The sequence below is a fragment of the Eriocheir sinensis genome, unplaced genomic scaffold (genome assembly GCF_024679095.1).
Source record: "Eriocheir sinensis breed Jianghai 21 unplaced genomic scaffold, ASM2467909v1 Scaffold393, whole genome shotgun sequence".
Taxonomy (NCBI): domain Eukaryota; kingdom Metazoa; phylum Arthropoda; class Malacostraca; order Decapoda; family Varunidae; genus Eriocheir; species Eriocheir sinensis.
In genome coordinates, this window is record NW_026111713.1 from 216998 (window position 1) to 238267 (window position 21270).

Here is a 21270-nt window from a genome sequence, read left to right on the forward strand (position 1 = left end):
GATGGTGCTGGTAGTGGGTGGGGGGGATTGTGATGGATATAGTGGTGGCATTGTTGGTGGTTGTAGTAATGCTGATTATAGTGGTGGTGATGGTGCTGGTAATGATAATGGTGGTAGTGATAATTGGTGGTACTGTTGGTGGTTTTGGTAATAGTGGTTATTGTGGTGGTGATGGTGCTGGTAGTGATGGAGGTGGTGGTGGTGGTGGTGATGGATTTAGTGGTGGTACTGTTGGTGGTATTGGTAATTGTAGTTATATTAGTGGTGATGGTGGTGTGGAATATTATATTGCTGCCGTGGTGATGATTGTTGTGTCTTCCTTCTCTCCCCTCCTCCCTGCCCTCCTTCCTTTTCCTCGTCTCCTTACCCTCCTTTATCTCGCTCCCCTCCTTCTCCTTCCTTTCCCACCTCTCTTCCCTCCTCCCTCACTTTCCCCTCCTTATATTGAAAAGATTAAAGTAAGCAAAGCTCCTGGTCCAGACAAAATTACCCTAGGGGGTAAAGAAAAGAAATCAAAATTTGTAAACGCTCTCCATCATATTCAAATAAATCTTAACAGCTGGAAAAAGTTCCGTCGTTTGAAACTTGCTTGCAACGTCACCAATTTTTTCAAAAAAGGGGATCAGTCTCATCATCAATTAAATTGATTGACATTACATGTACATCTATTGTTTGTAAGTTATCATCAATGGTATAATTCTTCGAATTCTCTTCGAAATCAATAATAAAATAAATTAATAAATAATGGCTTCCGTAGTAAACGTTCGTGTTTGACTTTTTTCACTATATTTTGAGGTGTTCATATCTGGATTTTCAAAAGGTTTTGATAATAGGTCCCCCACCACGGTGCTCAGCAAAGCGCGGCGCACGCACGGTATCTGGGTAACATTCACAATTGGCTTGCGGACTGGCTCTCTGAGCGGAAACAGAAGTAATTCTAAACCATGTTCATCTAACTGGATAAGTGTCAAAGCGCGGCACCTCAGGGTCAGTGGCCAATGATATCGATGATGGGCTCATTTGCAAAGTATCAAAATTTGCTGATGACACAAAAAAAATTAAAAAGTAACTGCGATACTCGACGAAGAAGCTTTACATCATATATAGACTCGACTTGCACGTTTCAATCAATCATGAAATTTATTTTTTAACGTTGAAATGTAAAGTGTTGTACATCAAAAAAAATAAAATTGCGTTCGGGGTACGTGAATGGCCAACAAACTTTCTGCAGTAAGTAAAAAAAAAAAAGGAATAAATCTTTATATCAAGCGACGAAGCGCAGTCAGCATTGTTCAAGAGGTAGATTAAGGCAAACAAATTAGTTGTTTCATCTTATCTAAACGATCTTTTAAAAATAAAAAAAAAAAGTAATATTAAAAATTCGATACGTCGTTGGTTCGACCCGTGTTACCAGTACCTAGTTTTTTAAGGACCTCCTACTAAAAAGACATAGAAAAGTTGGGGTCAACGAAGTAGAACAGGTCAAGATTGAGTAACAGAAATGAAATTTGTCATGAAAAAATTTAAAGAAGCAGATTTATTCAGCCTTATCAAAACAGAAAAAATGGGAGGGGATTAATATTGAAGTGTTGAAAATGTTCAAAAGGATTATTGATAATATTGCGAAAATTTAGAACACAATTGATCGATAAACAATAGAGAAGAAGAATAGACAATTGAAAGATTTGTGTTCTTCATTTATAAAAACTACGTTGTTACTCTTTCTCTTAATCGAGTTGTTAATGTTGATAGTTCTCACCCTGTTGATGTCGTTGATAGTACAACAGTTACGGCTTCAAGAATAGATTAGACAGTGTTTTGAATCCAACCAGCAACTAAGATATTACCATTGTCGTAAATAACGTTAAGTTCTTTCCGAGCTGTGTTCCTTGTCCGCTTTTTTTTATTGGGTAAGTTTTTGGTAAAATGGTAGTAGTCTCTTTCTCTTTACATTATTTCCATGGTTTTTCAGTTCTTTCCATTTCAGTTTTCTTTCATTGCAGTTTGGCTGGAGTGGATGGGGAAGTGCCTTCTTTCCTGTCCTCTTACTGTTCTTCATCATCTTCTGTAGTTAGTGGAGTGATAGTTAAACTGTTGTTCTTCCTTTGTGTTCCTTCCCCTTCCCTCCCTTCCGTTCATCTCTCTCCCCTTCTTCTCTTCCTTCCCCTTCCACCTCCTCTCCCTCCTCCTTCTTCATTTCCTTCTTCTTCCTCCCCTCCCTTCATTCCTTAACCCGTAAATTGCTACTGGGCTGTGGCGAGCTATCCTTGTGTTGCGGCAGTACTGAAAAATGGTCGCGATTACAGTATCGGTAAAGATAGCATTCCCGTGTCTTTAGAGGATGACACTGCATCGACCTGCAAAAAAGAGGTCGTGGTAGGTCTCTTTGTTTTCGTATAAATGCTTTCCAAAGTTGTATTTTGGCGCGAATGGAAGCTCCACTGTCAGCGCGGGAGGGAGGGGAAAGAGAGAGGGAGAGACGGGTGGGGGGTACTCGTTGCCATGGAGACGGGAGAAAAAGCAGCGCACACACACACAAATACACACACACACACACAATATATATATATATATATATATATATATATATATATATATATATATATATATATATATATATATATATATATATATATATATATATGTATATATATATATATATATATATATATATATATATAACGAGCTTATTCAAGGTATTTTGAACTGCCACAGGGCTTCCCTGTGAGACTGTTTTTCTTTATTAATTTACTTTATTCTAATTCATTGGAAATAAAATAGCGTCGCTTCTCATGCTTAGCCTTCGAAATTGATCCATATCATAGAAACTTTTTTTTTTCTTTCGTGATTAGCCTACGTAATTGATCCATATAAGAGCATAATATAAGAACGTAAGAGTCTGCAGGAGGCCGGTTTGCCTATACGAGGCAGCTTTCCTTTTTTTTCCTTTCCTTTCCTCCTTCATGCTTAGCCTACGACATTGATCCAAATAAAACAATATGCTTTCCTCTTTCGTGCTTAGCCTACGACATTGATCCATATAAAACAATATGCTTTCCTCTTTCGTGCTTAGCCTACGACATTGATCTATATCAAAGAAAATGCTTTCCTCTTTCGTGCTCAGCCTACGACATTGATCTATATCAAAGAAAATGCTTTCCTCTTTCATGCCTAGCCTACGGAATTTGACCATATCAAAGAAAATTAATTCCTCTTTCATGCTTAGCCTACGATACAGATCATTATCAAAGACATATACTTTCTTCTTTCATGCCTAGCCTACGTAATTGATCCATATCAAAGAAAATGCTTTCCTCTTTCATGCTTAGCCTACGACATTGATCATTATCAAAGAAATAAACTTTCTTCTTTTATGCTTAGCCTACGTAATTGATCCACATCAAAGGAAATGATTTCCTCTTTCATACCTCGTACGGAGTATGCATCTCACACAGCTCTTCTGGACAGAGTGGAGTCTAAGGCTATTCGTCTCATCAGCTCTCCCCCTCCTACTGATAGTCTTCTTGTAACGGGGTACCGGGGGGCGTTTAAAGGGCGTTGATTAAGACTTCAGCTTCCTTAAGGCGAATATATTCTTAGCCTCTATGTACAAGGAGCGTCGGAGCGAGAGCGACTGCCGTTGTGTGTCAGTCGGACTCTCGTGAAGGAGTGACGAGTTACAGGTTGGAAAATAATTGTTACAATTGGTCACGTACGTCAAGGTGACCTCCACGCACTATGAAATGCGTTGTATACAAACTGAGACGGTAAACACTGACGGACGACATTCCTATAAGGTGGAGTGCTCTATCTGTCGTGGGTTTTTTCCATTGACAATTGTATGCCTAATTCGTGGTGATATTAAATAATAATAATAATAATAACAATAATAATAATAATAACAATAATACATTGATATCCTACTATAACACTGCTCGGTCACCTACCAGTGATCGCGACCTCGCGATATACAAAAATCTAACTAGCAGTCTAGTTACCATTAGCATACATAGTGGGAGTTTGTTAAGCAGACTGCCTATGGCACAATTACATTAAAACACTGGCTATGTAAGAACATATGTGTAGTCATAATATAATTAGGGAGAGGTAAAACACAACGTGTGTGACATGAAATATAAGAAATCTCTCAAAAGATAAATATAAGGACACATGTAGAAGAACCTATCAACTGGCATAGTTACAGACAATGAAACGTTCATCTAGCACCTAAAAAAATACAGTAGTGAAACATATAGTAGTGAAACATAGTACAATGTTAAGTATAGGAGCAGGGGAATGCCAGGTTTCTGTCATCTGACTTGCTTGAGAAAAGGAAAAACTACCTTGCCAGTGGCCTCCCTGCATCCAGTCGCCGTGTCTGCACAATCAAATAATCGTGCAGGACAGAGTTTCTCCTAATAAGGTAGCACATGACGACGAGACTGACGAACATCAGAAACATTGGTACAAAAAATCCAGGGTACAAGTAGTGGAGATGCAAGTATTCAGGCAGCGTTTCCTCCAGGGTTTCCGCAAACTCTGTTTTGTTTGTGAAAGACAATGAATTAAGGGAATTAGTCACATAAGAGATGCTAGAAAAGTGAATGTTATCGAGAGACCGTAGAGGAAACACTCGATGGGAAATATTGGCTGTGAAAACCAGACGGATCCGGGAAGGGTACGTTGTTATGTTAGTGGAGCGAATATAGTATGCTTCCGCTATGGCATAGTGACCAGTAGCCCGTTGATAAGTGGTACCCTCTGGGCAGATGACTGATACATAGAATGACTGAGGGAAAAAAAAATAATGCAGACCCTGAAAGTTCTTATGGAAAACAAGTGTTGGTGGTAGCTGCTTGTAAGGGCACAGGGAAAGAGCGTCAGACGCGTTCACGCGGATGAGGGCGATCTCGCATACCCCTTCCCGAACTGGTAGGAAGGCAAAGAGAGACGCAGAGCAATATAATCGCCCGAAGACCGTCTCCTTGCAATATTGCAAGAGTGAGTAGCTACCCGTTGAATACAGAGCGAAATCCTTCGCGATTAGAACAAGAGACGGGGACGTGTCCAGGGATAACACACTGTCCTTAGCTGAAAAAGGGAACGGGACAATTTCGTGTGCCTCAAACACGTCCGCCGTCTGAAATGTAACGTGAATGATTATGGCATCGGGGGTGAGGCTGGACTCAATCAAGGGGTAAGAAAATTGACTCATGTCTGGGTTGAATTAAGGTGTGAGGCTATAATTTTGATACCCGATCTGGACAGTCGTTCTCAAATCGTGTAGAGGGAACAAGGCAGGTGTGACTCTACCGTGCGCTGCATCAACCATGTTGCTAATAACCTGCTATATGCAGTTGCGACAGAGTTAATGACGTTTTCCAATAGATGCAAGGCCTGATCTTGGAGGAGAAACTGATTCACCTGGTCGATCTGTTTGACAACTATGTTGATAACCTCTACCGTCTTATTTGTTTGCTCCAGCAGTTCCTCAATGTGAGTATGCAACCGCGCAAGTTTTCTACAATTGGTGTTGATCACCCTGCGATTTCGGGCAGCAAAGGCAAGTACATGAGCGTAGTGGTCCCGCAAATCGCGTACGTCCTCGTCGGTTGCCGTACCGAAGAGGAACTTTGAGGCGGACCCAACGATGTTGAGCAGCCCCCTCTTTACCCGAGAGTGAACTGAGTGAAAACTATAATCCATGTCTACCTCATCAACTTTTCCCCGTAAGAACAGAATCCTATCCTCCAGTAGTTGAAAAAGATTCAGAGAGTTGGTACTAGAAGGTGCCTTTGATTCCCTAGTCTTGGTAGCCCGTATGGCGTCTGCCATGCCGATTATTTTTTTTCTGAGACTATCCTGATTGTGTCTGTGGTGTTGGTCAAGGAAGTATATGGATATTTTACGAGGAGCACATCTTCTATGAGGAAGATCTCTCCTATGTGTGCCGTGAGGGCGCCAGGCTTCAGGTGGATGGGTGTCGTTGCAAGCAGGGAGCCGAGGGACAACAGGATGATCAGAAAACGCAACATCATGATCTGAAAGTGGTGGGAATGAAGTATTTAAACCCGTGGTCTCAAGTTATTGCTATGGGTGTTGGGATTATCTTGTTGAACATTTGACTCTGAGGGGGAGTTACCAATATCAAGGTCCAAAGGTGAGGGAATTACTTTCAGACGATCACTGTGAACTTCAAGACTGACTCCACTATTTGACTCGAGAACCTCGAACCGATTTCCCCTGACATTCCGAACAACTCGGTAAGGACCCACAAATTTAGCCCCCAGTTTCGAACTCCTTTCCGCTTACTTAATCATGACTGTGTCACCCTCTTTTAATTCCACCGGGACGGCCTGTTCGTGTTGTTTTGACATCATTTCAACCTTCGTAGCTTTTAACGTACACCTAACCTCTTAGTGTATCTTGGGAAACATATGCATCTGCTGTTGTGCGTACCTATCAATGTTGTAGAAAGGTTGTTGTGGTTTTGTTAGGAAGTCGTACGGAAGACGTTTCTCCACCCCATATAAGATGTAGTAGGGAGACTTCCCCGTAGAGTCGTTTACCGACGTATTTATGGAAGCGGCTATATGCGATAGACAATCCTCCCAGTTATCGTAGAGATCGTTCACGATAGGCCTGAGGACCTGTAAGATTTTCCTATTAGCCCTCTCCGCCAACCCATTAGCAGCTGGGTGGTAAGCTGTGATGAAGGATTGCGTGATGTTAAACTGAGCGCATATTTTGCTCAATACTGTGTTCCTAAACTCGGTGCCATTGTCACTCAAAAGAGTTCGAGGAGACGAATGTGGACACAACACGTGAGTCACGAGGGCATGGGCCACGCGTGTGGCTGTCTTGTCCTTGAGAGGCGCTAGAACTAGAAACCTAGAGAACTGGTCGACGCACACCAATAAGTAGCGCGAACCATGTTGGCTCTGGGGGAGCTGTAATAAGTCTATATTAACAACATCCCAAGGCGCCTCTGGTGTTGGGTATTGCAACATAGGTGCTGGCCCTTTTACGGACCCCTTGTGCTTAGCACAAACGACGCAATGTGCGACATGTTTTTCTACATCAACCCGTAATGTGGGCCAGTAGAATTTTCGTCTGGTGACAGATAGCGTCTTGTCTCTTCCTGGGTGACCCGCAATGGGTGTGTCATGGACCAGCTTAAGCGTCACGGGGACGTATTTGTCTGGGATGACCAGTTGGTCTATAGGTACCGGTTTGGTTGGCCATGACTTACAAAGGAGGTTGTCCTCTGATAGGAAGAATTGTGAAAAGGGAACTGGCAATTCAGGAAGGTTTGTTTCGTCTCCCGACTTCAGGGCGTAAATTAACCTCTTCCACACCGGGTGGTCTCGCTGAGCAGTGTGTAGCTCAGGTGAAGTGAAGTTGTGGATGACCTCTGGGGTGGTAATCGCGCCTATCGGAATATTCCGAGATAAGGCATCTGCGACCACATTTGTTTTCCCGGTGATATATTTTATCTCCGCATTGTATGCTTGGATCGTTAAGAACAATCTTGCCAGACGACCGTGTAGGTTTTTTCCCTTGAAAAGATCAGTTATGGCCGCGTGGTCCGTATACACCACAATTTTGTACCCCATCACTATGTCTCGAAAATGCTTCAGAGCCCATACAATGGCAAGAGCCTCTAGGTGGGTAACAGAATAGTTCTTTTCCGGAGCTGTTAGTACGCGACTGGCGAACGCTATTACATGCTTTTTGCCGGACTTATATGTTTGCATTAGAGCGGCCCCTAGTCCACTGGCCGAATCGTCGGTACAAAGCTGAAAGGGGTCCTTGAAATCCGGAAGGACAAGGACCGGAGCCTGTGTAAGCGCTTTTTTTAAATCCTCAAAGCTCGTTTGTTGAGCTGGGAACCACTGAAATGGTACGTCTTTCTTTAATAGATGGGTTAGGGGACTCGCGCGTGCTGCGAAGTCCTTTATGAAAGGCCTGTAATAACCTGCGACGCCCAAGAAAGACCGTACCTTGTCCGCAGACGTTGGCTGAGGGAGCTCGGCAATAGCTTTTATTTTGTCGTCCACTGTGTGGATGCCGAATTCGTCCACGACATGCCCCAAGAACTTGATCCGAGGCTTTAAGAATTCACATTTGGTGATTTTGAGCTTTAATCCGACCTCTTAAAGTCTGTGTAAAGCTGCTTTTAGTGTTTCCATGTTGGCATGCACGTCTTTACTTGCTATGATAATGTCGTCTAAATACACATAGAGTTGCCCAGCAAGTCACCAAAAATACTGTTCATTGTCCTTTGGAAGGTCAAGGGAGCTCCTTTGAGCCCGAACAGCATCCTCGTCCACTCATAGTGGCCATGAGGCGTGCTGAAGGCCGTTATTTCACGTGACTGGGGGGCCATGGGCAGTTGCCAGTAGCCACTGACCAGATCAAAACTCGTAAAAACTTTATTTCCTCTACCGAGACACACCAGAAGATCTCTAAGAACGGGAAGTGGAAAATGATCATCCACGGTCGCGGTGTTCACACGCCGGAAATCAATCACAGGACGATAAGAACCGTCTTTCTTTGGAACCAGAAACAAGGGTGAAATCCACGGGGAATTCGATTCTTTGATGACACCTTGTTCTAACATTTCATAGATAAGTTGCTGCACAACCTCCCTCTGACTGTGGGGGAGTTTGTACACATTGATATACCCAGAATTGGTATTGGGTTTTAACTTAATGTGGTGATCAGCACACTGCGTAACTCCAAGCGGCTCGCCTGGTAGAGCAAGCGTCCCCCTATAATGTTCCAGTAGCTGGACTAAGGTTGGCTTAATTTCGGAATAGTATGCAACTTTTAGGAATGCCTCTAAATTAGCTGTGTCTTGTTCGTGAGAAGCCTGACACGCTGAGGTTATGCCTGAGACATGGGCAGAAGGGTATTCAGCTGGTTCCGGGGCGACATTTCTCCCATACACTAGACACTGGCATAATCTAACACCGTGTTTTAAGGATACAGGGGATCCAGACGTGTTTATTACCAATGCGTTTGCAATACCTCCCTCCTTGACTGTCGCGAGAGTCACCTCCACCGTCACGCGGTGTATGTGAGGAGCTCCGTCGATACACACATCACTGCCCGTTGGAGGGGCGTTAGGTAACCGGATTGTAACAAGTTTTGCAGCACGATCCGGAACTATTTGAGGACCTTCTACGATTGCCGTTACTGTCCGCCACAAGTCTGTAATGTTTTCGTGTGGTTTGACCGTAAGAGGTGACACTTGGGCGGTGGCAGACCCTGAGTCTGTGGTGGGTTGGTCATTCTCCCCCTCTGAGGGCGGGATTACAGGTGACATAGGCGATGGATTTACCATCCCCTGTATGCGTCGTCCTTGATACACGATCGCGTTGCTTTCAAGGTTTATTGTTATGTGCAGGTCTTTCATGGCGTTTAATCCTAAGATCCCATCCACAGGTAAGGCAAACCTGCTAGATACATAAAAGAAATCTCGAAAGGGACATACTTTTTCATGTAAGCTGACTGTTAGTGGTACTCGCCCAAGGATTCCCAAAGTGGTGCCCGTCACGCCTATCACATTCAGGTCGTTCTCTTGGAGCGGCCAATTTTCCCCTCTTGCCTGTCGTGTCAGTGACCTGTAAGCGGAGTCTGAGATGACATTAACTGTAGCACCTGTGTCTACCGCTAAGGTGAGTGAAATTTTGCCCACCTTGCAAGGGAGGGCAATTATGCTTGTCCATCCCAAGGCGGCAATGACGGAGTCAAGTTGCTCCCAATTAGCATCGTCCTTAAGGGACACTTGGATGTACGCCTTGGGGCTGTTAAGAAGTCATGTCTTTTTATTCTGAGAAGAGGAGGAGTGTGGTTTACTGTCCGCCGAGGACTTGTACTTCTGTTTCTCCTTGGCCTTTTGTATTGCAGAACAACTGTCTGAATCATGAAAACAATTCCCGTGGACAAGGCAAAAGGCAGCCTTCCGCTGATGGTTTGGCCTAGGGTTCCTGTGTGATGAATGATGCCCGCCCCTATAACCTCCTGATCTCCTATCAGAGTCCTGTCTTGAGTGTGTTGATTCCCTACGTTTCGCGAAGCAAGGATGTTCAGAATGTCCTGATTGTTTGCAAAAACTACAGGTGAGAGATGCCTTACTTTGTGCCTGCAATGCTGCGGCTGTTGCGAGGGGTTGATGGTGAGGGTGTTCTTGAACCTTGACTTCTAACTCTGAGACGAAGTCAACCAACTTCCCGATTGGTTTGAAGGCCAAAGGAAGGGCAGAATGGCGGTGCTTCTTTGAAATATGAAATAAGTAAAAAAACAACGCGAAGGCTGTCTTCACCTGGTGCTTTTGCATACAGCCCCCTGGAAGCCACTGCGCGTCTTCTAGGCTTTTGACACAGTCAACCGCCAGCTGATTTGCCTCAATCATGGCGTCCCAAATCGGCTTTGCTGAGGAATTTTTTCGCAGGGACTCAACCGTGTGTGCCATCTGTCTAACGATGCTTGGTTTGCTCCCGCCCCGAAGATTTTTATGAAATTCTTTTTTTAAAAACCTCATAGTTTATTCCAATGTCCCCCGAAGCGAACGCTCAGGACTGCATCAAATTTAGTGCCCGAGAGCCTGGAAGTAACCGGGACCGAATGAAAGCGATTTTATCATGATCTTCCGTAATGGAGGAATTTACGATGGCAGACTCACAAAGATCTAGGAAATGTCTCGCCGAAAAATTGGTCTCGCCGCCAGAGAACTGCCGAATACTGGCGTGAGTTGGAATAACCCGAATCGGGGGAGGGGGGAAGTGGGGTGTGGCCCCGGCAGGAGGGGGGGGGAGGTGGACCGTCAGGCATTTTGACCGGCTGAGTGGGGGTTAAGTATTCAGACGAACCCGGAGGTGAGGGGGCTCTTTCCCTTGGAAGTGATGAGTATGTAGTACCTGAACGTAAATTTACAACATTAAGATCATCGGTGCCTGCACCGTGCTCCAATTCCTCCTCACTTGAAGGACGAGCCAACTGTTTAAAGGTGTCGCCGAGTTTGGCGAGAGTGTCTTTGTTCATACTATGGTTTAAATCAGTTACAATATAGGAGCATATTTTGATAGCTGTAAATATTAACCAATAAACGTAACGTGTATGAATAATAGTATGCGCCGAACCCCTAAAAACAAGAAAGGATGGCTAGGAAGGTGCCTGTTAGACGTAAAAGAAGTTAAGGTTATAATGGAATGTCATAATGTTATGGGTATATGAAAAAAAAATCTATAAAAAAACAGCGGTTTTCTTTTTTTGTTCTTGGGTAGGAGAACATTAAGTTAATATGCCTTTAAGGCGCTTGTTTTCTCTCAAGCGACGAAAGAGAAAACGGAGCAAGGGCACACTTAGGAAGATGAACTTTGATCAGGGAAATCACAGTTTTACCGCTAGCAAACAATATGAAAGGATCAATATCGTATGCGAATGAACGTTACTCTCACAATTATGACTGATTAACAGTGTTAGGAAAACAGAAATAAAAAGGTCGTACTTCTGCTCGAAAGAAAACTGGAATAAGCTGAGCCGGCATAGTTTGACCAGAAGGGAATATCCACAAATACCAAGATTAATCAGCTGATGTAGTGTAGAGGGCTAAGGGTGGCGACGCCCTGGGGTACGTGCAGTCTGTGGAGTTGCGTCGGAAGACCTCGGCCGCGGCAGCAGCGGCGGTGAGAGTTGAGGGAAGGGCAGACATCGGGAGACTCGTAATGGCTGCTGGAAACTGCTGACGAAGCGATTTGACTGGCAGTGAGCTGGTGCCAGAACACTGGTGCCAGACGTAGGACGGCTGCGGCGTTCTTGTTATATTGATAGATGGGCCGCGGTGGCAGATAAGGCGACTTGGGTGTGTAACCTCTTGAGAAGACGCCTTGCAGGAACGGTAGTGATAACTGCTTGCAGTCACCGGGAGATATCCGCGGGCGCCCTGGCTGACGAAGACAGGCAAAGCCTCCAAGAGGATTTGCAAAAATTTCAGCTTGGTTGGATAGATGGGAGATGCCCTTTAACGTAGACAAGTGCCAGGTCCTTCAAGTTGGAACGAGGAATAAGAAGTTCGATTACGAAATGCGCGGCGTTAAACTCAAAAGCGTTCAGTGGGTCAAGGACTTGGGGGTCAAAATCGCGTCAAACCTCAAATTCTCACAGCAATGCATCGATGCAGCAAATAAAGCGAACAGAATGTTGGGCTTCATTAAAATAACCTTTTTATTCAAGAATAAACATGTAATACTCCCGCTCTACAATAGTTTAGTCAGACCCCATTTGGAATATGCGGTACAGTTTTGGTCTCCCCACCATGCAAAGGATATAGCTAAATTAGAAGGTGTTCAGCGTCGGGCAACGAAAATGATCCCTTCCTTGCGCAACAAATCCTACGAAGAAAGGCTTTCCACCCTTAACATGTTCTCTCTTGAAAAACGTCGCCTCCGAGGAAAACTGATCGAATGTTTTAAAATACCTAATGGTTTCACGAATGTAGACAGATCTTCATTGTTTATGATCGATGACACTTTGCGCACGAGGAACAATGGCGTAAGACTCAGATGTAGACAAGTAAATTCAGACTGCACCAAATTTTTCTTCACCAACGTTGTAGTACGAGAATGGAATAAGCTCCTACCGTCAGTGGTGAAGTGTAACACGATTGACTCGACCGTCACTTCCTTCAACTTAATATCAACTAGAGTAGAAATGCCTTCTGATTAATGTAAAATCACTTAGGTTTAAGGACAGACCACCTAGTCTGGACCATGGGGTCTGTGTGGTCTGCTTTTCTATGTAAATCTCTGTCTATGTAAATCTCAACACGGAAAAAAGTATGATAGTCAGTTTCTGGTCAATACACGTATCGGGTGCGAATGTTATCTCATAAGCTTCTGCAGATATGAATGTCTTGCATGTTTTTTTTTCTGAATATTTCATGATTTACAAATTCATAAAGGACAACGCTGAGGGGAAGAAAATTTTGGCCCTGATCACAGTGGCCAGGAGACTCAATCGGGAGGGAGGAAGGAATGAAGCCTGGGAGATGGTATTATTGTCCAGTGGACGATCAAATGTTTTATCCTGGTGATACATCCCCTAGCGCAGTAACTCTGCAGCCCCTGTACAACCCCCCCCCCAAAAAAAAAAATATAACGAAATAAACAAATAGAGAAAAAAGATTATAAAAATCCTATCCGGCTTTTGGAGGATGCGAGACGGGGGCGGGGACGAGGAGGGGAAATGAGGTAAGAGGGCGGGAGAGGGCGGGAGTGAGGCAGGGCTGCGCTCATCACATCCCCGTTGCAAACAAACGCCACCACTGGGTGCGGCCCTCATGACCACCCAATCACACCGGTGTAGAACACCACAGCTGCCTCCACAACTGGCCATTCTCTTAGTCCCCCTCATCTGCACTATATCTATTTTTTGATAAAATAAAACTTCAAGTAGCTAGGTCCGAATACCCTTGTCATCACGACCGCCTTCCCGCCCACTTAGGATATAACAGAAATAATATTGGTTATTATTTTGACAGCAAGCTTTTATTTCACAAAAAAGAAATATTAACACACACACACACACACACACACACACACACACACACACACACACACACACACACACACACACACTACTTGCAACACAAATACACACAGAAAAAAAAATACATATTGATATAAAAGTAGGATACAGATCAATATATATATATATATATATATATATATATATATATATATATATATATATATATATATATATATATATATATATATATATATATATATATATATATATATATATACACACACACACACACACACACACACACACACACACACAGAGAGAGAGATATAGATATAGAGAGAAGATGAGAGAGAGAGAAGAGAGAGAGAGAGAGAGAGAGAGAGAGAGAGAGAGAGAGAGAGAGAGGAGAGAGAGAGAGAGAGAGAGAGAGAGAGAGAGAGAGAGAGAGAGAGAGAGAGAGAGAGAGAGAGAGAGAGAGAGAGAGAGAGAGAGAGAGAGAGAGAGAGAGAGAGAGAGAGAGAGAGAGAGAGAGAGAGAGAGAGAGAGAGAGATACACGCACTGCCACTGAAATGTCCACAGAATTTACAAAAGACAAGTAGCTTGTTCTGGTTAGACCTTTTTTCATGCATGTGACAATATACTACGGAGAATAAACGAAAATCATGGGTTGCCTTGCGGCGCACCTACTATCCATATCAGACTCTATGACATGCCGTTTTTCGCAAATATCTTTCAAACGAAGACTCGGATCCGCATGGGACTTTGGCACATATTGCTTCACACACTCCGTTAATTTCTGACGGTATTGTGCATTGCCAGATGCGGTTAATTATGGCGTTTACTCTTGACTGTGATAGCAAAACCTGCGTGAGCCACTTACACATTCGAACAGGTGAAGCGTGACGTATTTGTGACGTGTATCCACCAACTACCTCCAGGCCTGGCTTCCCCTAATCCTAGCCTTCCCTTTCCCTCCCTCCTGCCCTCCTCCTTCTCCCCCGTACTCTCTCTCTCTCTCTCTCTCTCTCTCTCTCTCTCTTGGTGTGCATGCGATGTGAAGTTATGCACATATATGACTTGTCTACAATGGCGGATAACTCGAAAGTATGTGCTAAGTATGGTAGGGTGTTTTATGCACACGGCCCTGATTCCTGTTCCAGAGTAACTTGATGTTGCTTAAGTGCTGTATGAGGTTTATTTGGTAATTAAACAACCATTGAAAGTTGTACGAGTATATGACCCTCCTTCCCAGAGGTTACGTTGAGGGTATGATGGGATGAAGTACTTAGCTGACGCTTGATCATTTATGGGAAGTCGCGTAAGAGACAAAAAGGAATAAAATTTGGAAAGTTTCGTTTAGTCGGCGCAACATCCGTGGTCATATGCCGGAGAGAGACAGGAGGGGGAAGGCATTATAGGAGAAGGGAACAGACCCCAGGAGACGGGACACAACCCCCGATTAATACCTGGTACCCATTCACTGCTGGGTGGACAGGGGGGTAGGGTATCGGAAAAGCCGCCCAAATTTTTCCACTCCGCCCGGGAATCGAACCCGGGCTCTCTCGATTGTGAGCTGAGTGTGCTTACCACTGCACCACGAAGCCCCCTCAAAAAGGAATAAGGGTGGAATTGAAGCGGGAATTTATTGCAGAGTAAAAACGTGAAACAAAATTGGAGAAATATATGACTTTATTCTGATATTAGAAAAAGACTGCCATACGATATTGGTTCATGTAGATATGTTAAAAAGTCATAGCACACAAAGATAGACCGCGAGTATATGATGGGTGGATTAATAAAGTAAATAACTAACCATATGTTACTTTAATATTGATCACCATAGACAAGCAGGTCATCCTCGTCATCCCTGTTGATGCTGATGCAGACGGCATATGATTTATATTTATCTGCCATTCATTCAAGTCATACGTGTGCATGTATTCATATCTCGTGTACAGCGCAAGTGAGAGAGAGAGAGAGAGAGAGAGAGAGAGAGAGAGAGAGAGAGAGAGAGAGAGAGAGAGAGAGAGAGAGAGAGAGAGAGAGAGAGAGAGAGAGAGAGAGAGGTATGGAGGAGAAAGAGATTGCGGGGGAGAGGGAGGAGGGAGGGAAAGGGAGGGATGGGGGTAGGGAGGCCAGGGGTTGAGGTAGGTGGTGGATACACGTCACAAATACGTCACGCCTCACCTGTTCGAATGTGTAAGTGGCTCACGCAGGTTTTGCCATCACAGTCAAGAGTAAACGCCATAATTAACTGCATCTGCCATTGCATAATAACGTCAAAAAATAGCGGAGTGTGTGAAACAATCTGTGCCAAAGCCCCATGCTGCTCCGAGTCTTCGTTTGAAAGATATTTGCGAAAAACGGCATGTCATAGGGTCTGATATGGATAGTAGGAGGAACACAGTAGCTTAATCGTAATACAGTGATACAAAGGTGGTAAGTACCAAATAATAGAAACATTGTAATAGTATATCATAAGATAAACTAGATAACAAAAAAAAGGTACTAAACAAGGCCAGAATATAATGCAGATAAAAAATAGAGTAAAATAAAATACAAAATACAATCATATATATATATATATATATATACGTATATATATATATATATATATATATATATATATATATATATCTAGATTTATATATATATATATATATATATATTTCAAAAGTGGTCCTGGAGAGAGAGAGAGAGAGAGAGAGAGAGAGAGAGAGAGAGAGAGAGAGAGAGAGAGAGAGAGAGAGAGAGAGAGAGAGAGAGAGAGAGAGAGAGAGAGAGAGAGAGAGAGAGAGAGAGAGAGAGAGAGAGAGAGAGAGAGAGAGCACTCTGTTCATTGTTCGAGACCTACACTGTGCAAACGTTATATATATATATATATATATATATATATATATATATATATATATATACATATATATATATATATATATATATATATATATATATATATATAGAAGTATATATATATATATATATATATATATATATATATATATATATATATATATATATATATATATATATATATATATATATATATATATATATATATATTCCCGTGACTTCTGGCATCTAGCAAAAAATATCTCCTCCAATTTCACTTCTTCCTCTTTCCCTCCTCTCCTTAACCCTGACGGCAGCACTGCCGTCTCATCTATCTCTAAATTTGAACTTTTCGCTCAAACTTTCTATAAGAACTCCACCCTGGACGATTCAGGTCATATTCCTCCTACTCATCCCCCCTCTGACTCTATTATGCCTGTTATTAAGATTCTTCCAAATGATGTTTTCTATGCCTTCTCTGGCCTCAACTCTCAGAAGGCTTATGGACCTGGTGGAGTGCCTCTTATTGTCCTTAAAAACTGTGCATCAGTGCTGACACCCTGCCTGGTCAAACTCTTTCGTCACTGCCTATCAACATCTATCTTTGCTTCTTGCTGGAAGTATGCCTTTGTACAGCCTGTGCCTTAGAAGGGTGACCGTACCAGTCCCTCAAACTACGCCCTATAGCTTTACTTTCCTGTCTATCTAAAGCTTTTGAATCAATCCTTAACCGGAAGATTCAAAAACACCTTTCCACTTCTAACCTTCTATCTGATCGGCAGTATGGATTCCGCACGGGGCGTTCTACTGGCGATCTTCTTGCTCTCTTAACTGACTCTTGGTCATCCTCTCTTAGCCGTTTCGGTGAAACTTTCTCTGTTGCGCTAGACATATCGAAAGCCTTCGATAGAGTCTGGCACCAGTCTTTGCTTTCTAAATTGCTCTCTTTCGGATTCTATCCCTCTCTCTGTTCCTTTATCTCCAGTTTCCTTTCCGGCCGTTCTATCTCTGCGGTGGTAGACGGTCACTGCTCTTCCCCTAAACTTATCAACAGTAACGTTCCACAGGGCTCTGTCCTATCACCCACTCTCTTCCTGTTATTCATCAATGATCTTCTTTCCATAACAAACTGTCCTGTCCACTCATACGCTGACGACTCCACTCTGCATTATTCAACTTCTTTTAATAGAAGACCATCACAACAGGAAGTACACGACTCCAGACTGGAGGCTGCAGAATGCTTAACCTCAGACCTTGCTATCATTTCCGATTGGGGCAGAAGGAACCTTTTGTCCTTCAATGTCTCCAAAACTCAATTTCTCCACCTATCAACACGACACAATCTTCCAAACACCTATCCCCTATTCTTCGACAACACTCAGTTGTCACCGTATTCAACACTAAACATCCTCGGTCTATCCTTAACTCAAAATCTCAACTGGAAACTTCATATCTCTTCTCTCGCTAAATCAGCTTCCTCGAGGTTGGGTGTTCTGTATCGTCTCCGCCAGTTTTTCTACCCCGCGCAGTTACTATCCATATGCAGGGGCCTTGCCCGCCCTCGTATGGAATATGCATCTCACGTGTGGGGAGGCTCCACTCACACAGCTCTTCTGGACAAAGTGGAGTCTAAGGCTCTTCGTCTCGTCAGGTCTCCACCTCCTACTGATAGTCTTCTACCTCTTAAATTCCGCCGTGATGTTGCCTCCCTTTCTATCTTCTATCGATATGTCCACGCTGACTGCTCTACTGAACTTGCTAACTGCATGCCTCCCCCACTCCCGCGGCCCCACTGCACACGACTTTCTACTCATGCTCATCCCTATACTGTCCAAACCCGTTATGCAAGAGTTAACCAGCATCTTCACTCTTTCATCCCTCACGCTGGTAAACTTTGGAACAATCTTCCTTCATCTGTATTTCCTCCTGCCTACGACTTGAACTCTTTCAAAAGGAGGATATCAGGATGCCTCTCCTCCCGAGATTGACCTTTCTTTCGGCCACCTCTTTTGATTCTTTTTTGGGAGCAGCGAGTAACGGTCTTTTTTTTATTATTGTTTTCTTGTTTGTGTGCCCTTGAGCTGTCTCCTTTGTTGTGAAAAAAAAATATATATATATATATATATATATATATATATATATATATATATATATATATATATATATATATATATATATATATATATATATATATATATATATATATATATATCACATGCCTGTATGTACAAGGTGTACTTGTGAAGCAACAATAGTGATCGAAGTGTGGGTCCCGAGCAATGAATCTCTCTCTCTCTCTCCTTGACATTCTAGTAGTCCTTCATGGTAAGATAAGCACGAGAGCACTCATTGAGGCACAAACCAACGTTGCACTCATTGCACATGGTGGTAACTCGAGTGTCTTTTCTTGGACCTCTTGTTGTTTGGCTGCACACATAGCATCTTATGCGTTGCCTTCCTTTGTTGCCCACCCTAGTTTGTTTGAGGTAGTGACGATCGATGCTACCTCCCACCCTATCTGGTAGCGTGGTAGCGCGGCGACCTTTGTTGAGGTTTCTTGGATCTCCATAATCCTCAAGAAGCTGATATGTGATATTGTAAGTGAACTGGCCCAGCGTCAGTTTTTTGGTTGTGTCAGTGCTGTGCTTAAGTCTCCAGAAGTTGTATGCATTGAGTATTGTGATATCTATCAAGTGGAAGAAGAATTTATGATGCCACCTGATAGATTTCCTGATACACTCAACCCCACTTATCTGGCTCTCTGCCTTGTCCACTAGACATATATTCTGACTGTAGTCGACCACAACATCAGGCTTTAGGATAGTCTTCCTGGTCCTGTAGTGGAGTTTCCCACTGTCAGTCATATCGCCCTTGTGGACTGTAGATAGCAAGTGGACTGCCCGCTTATCATTCCACTTGACGGCGAGGACATCACCAGATTGCTCTCGCTGGATGTAGCGGTTTCGCTTTTTTCCCTTTTTCTTCCTCTGTGTCCTTTCTCTCTCGCTGTTAGCAGGAACTTCATCATTTTGCTTGTCACTTGAGCTGGCGTTTTCAAGCTCGGTCATCTCTCCATGGAACTTGGGCATGAACTTTCTGTTTGGTCGCACAGTTCCACTGGACCCTGTTTTATGGTCATGTAGGTAATGACACAGAGCAGGGCTTGTATACCAGTTGTCGGTGTAGAGAATATGACCTCTACCCAAGTAAGGCGACATCATCTTTTTGACAATTGCACCAGAAATGCTAATAGGGTCTGCCTTGTTTACCTTTGGAATATCTGTTTCCGTGGCTGTGTATACAATCATATCTAAGACAATTCCTGTCTCACAGTCACAGAGTACAATTTTTTTTTATTCCAAAGCGGTGTCTCTTGATTGGAATATATTGTTTGAAAACAAGACGACCCTTGAATAACACCAGGGACTCGTCAATAACCATCTTCTGGAATGGATATAAATACTTTTGATACCGTGCATTCAGCATTGAAAATATACCTCTTACCTTCCAAATACGGTCATCAGGGTTGGGATGGTCATTATTTGCAAAGTGTAGACATCGCAGCAACAATAAGTATCTGTCCCGAGGTATATATTTTCTGAATACAGGCGTTTGCAGAAGGGTGTCGTTACACAAGTAGTTCTGGAGAACACGCTTCTTGGCTTGTGGCATCAACAATGTTAATACAAAAAAAAAAAAAAGCTCTCTGGGCGTGGTGTCCATTCATTGCCGTAACGACGACCTCGGGGAGATGCAATCAATTTGCTGAATCAAGTGATGGTAATATTTGCTTGTTTCATGGGCAATATATGACATTACCTCGTCATCGAAGAAGGCTAGGAAGAATTCGCTCCCTTGCCTCGTCAGTACATGGCCAGTCTTGTGTTATACCACTACCTTCACACTGAAATGGATGCAAGTCTGGCACAAAGTTATCCCCCTCTGACCAGGAAGGCGTGAAGACTGAGGCCCCACCCAAGGGTACTTGTGGCTCCTCACCTTCGTCCACCTCACTGTCCTCGTCACTACTGGATGACACCGGTTCACTGTCGTCTGACAATCTGTTGCCAATGACGTGGATTTCATATTCACTCTCGCTCTCTTCATCACAAGCTTCAGTAAGCAACAGTGATGGGGTTAATTTCTGTTAACATGAGCGTCGAGCAGGAGTGTGAAACGAAGTACTGGGGCCTGGAATTTGGGTGTTCTGTAGTGTCTGCAATGGCAGGCGTGGTGATGGGTGCGTCACTGCAGCAGTTGTAGTGGTGCTGCCTGGGGAGAGAAAACAGTCATGTAGTTATGACATGCAGGCACACACACACACACACACACACACACACACACACACACACACACACACACACACACACACACACTTGTGCCCCTGACCTCACACGGTCAAGACACGGCTCGGCGCTCTCGCAGCAGCCCGGGGTCAGTCTGTTGGTCCTTTCCCCCTTCACTCCTTCCGTAGCTGTAAGCCCTCATCACTCCACTAACAAGGACCACACCTGCTAAAGTTGAACAGTGTACGTACGCAACAGTGACCATCCTGTACATTTGCGAGTGACATACGTGTGTTCGTGCGTGCGTGCTGCAGCTGCCAGTGTTGAATAATGTGCGCCCCAGCCACCCATCGCTACCGCCCTTGTGACTTGCTTAAACTAAGGCGAGGGAGCGGCCTCCCTCCGCCGGACGTTATTACACGCCTGAAAAACACCGAACTCTTCCGCAATCGAAGCACAAGGAGAGGCAGACGAATGGCGAGAAACATCCCTGTCATCATTACGAGAGTGAATCAGAACAAACCAGTGGCGGAGAAGGAGTACGGACATTTTGAGGTGCCGCGAGCGTGATATAGTGTGCCCTCTTTACTCCTCTCCAATGTGACCTCCGTTAGCAAC

The 21270-nt window shown here is 43.7% G+C and overlaps 1 protein-coding gene across 1 annotated transcript in view; it reads left to right on the forward strand.

Annotated features, from left to right (window-relative positions):
• LOC126992059 (serine/threonine-protein phosphatase 6 regulatory ankyrin repeat subunit A-like) overlaps nucleotides 1–21270 on the forward strand; it is a 44752-nt gene that overhangs the window by 858 nt on the left and 22624 nt on the right. The gene's annotated exons all lie outside the window — the stretch shown is intronic.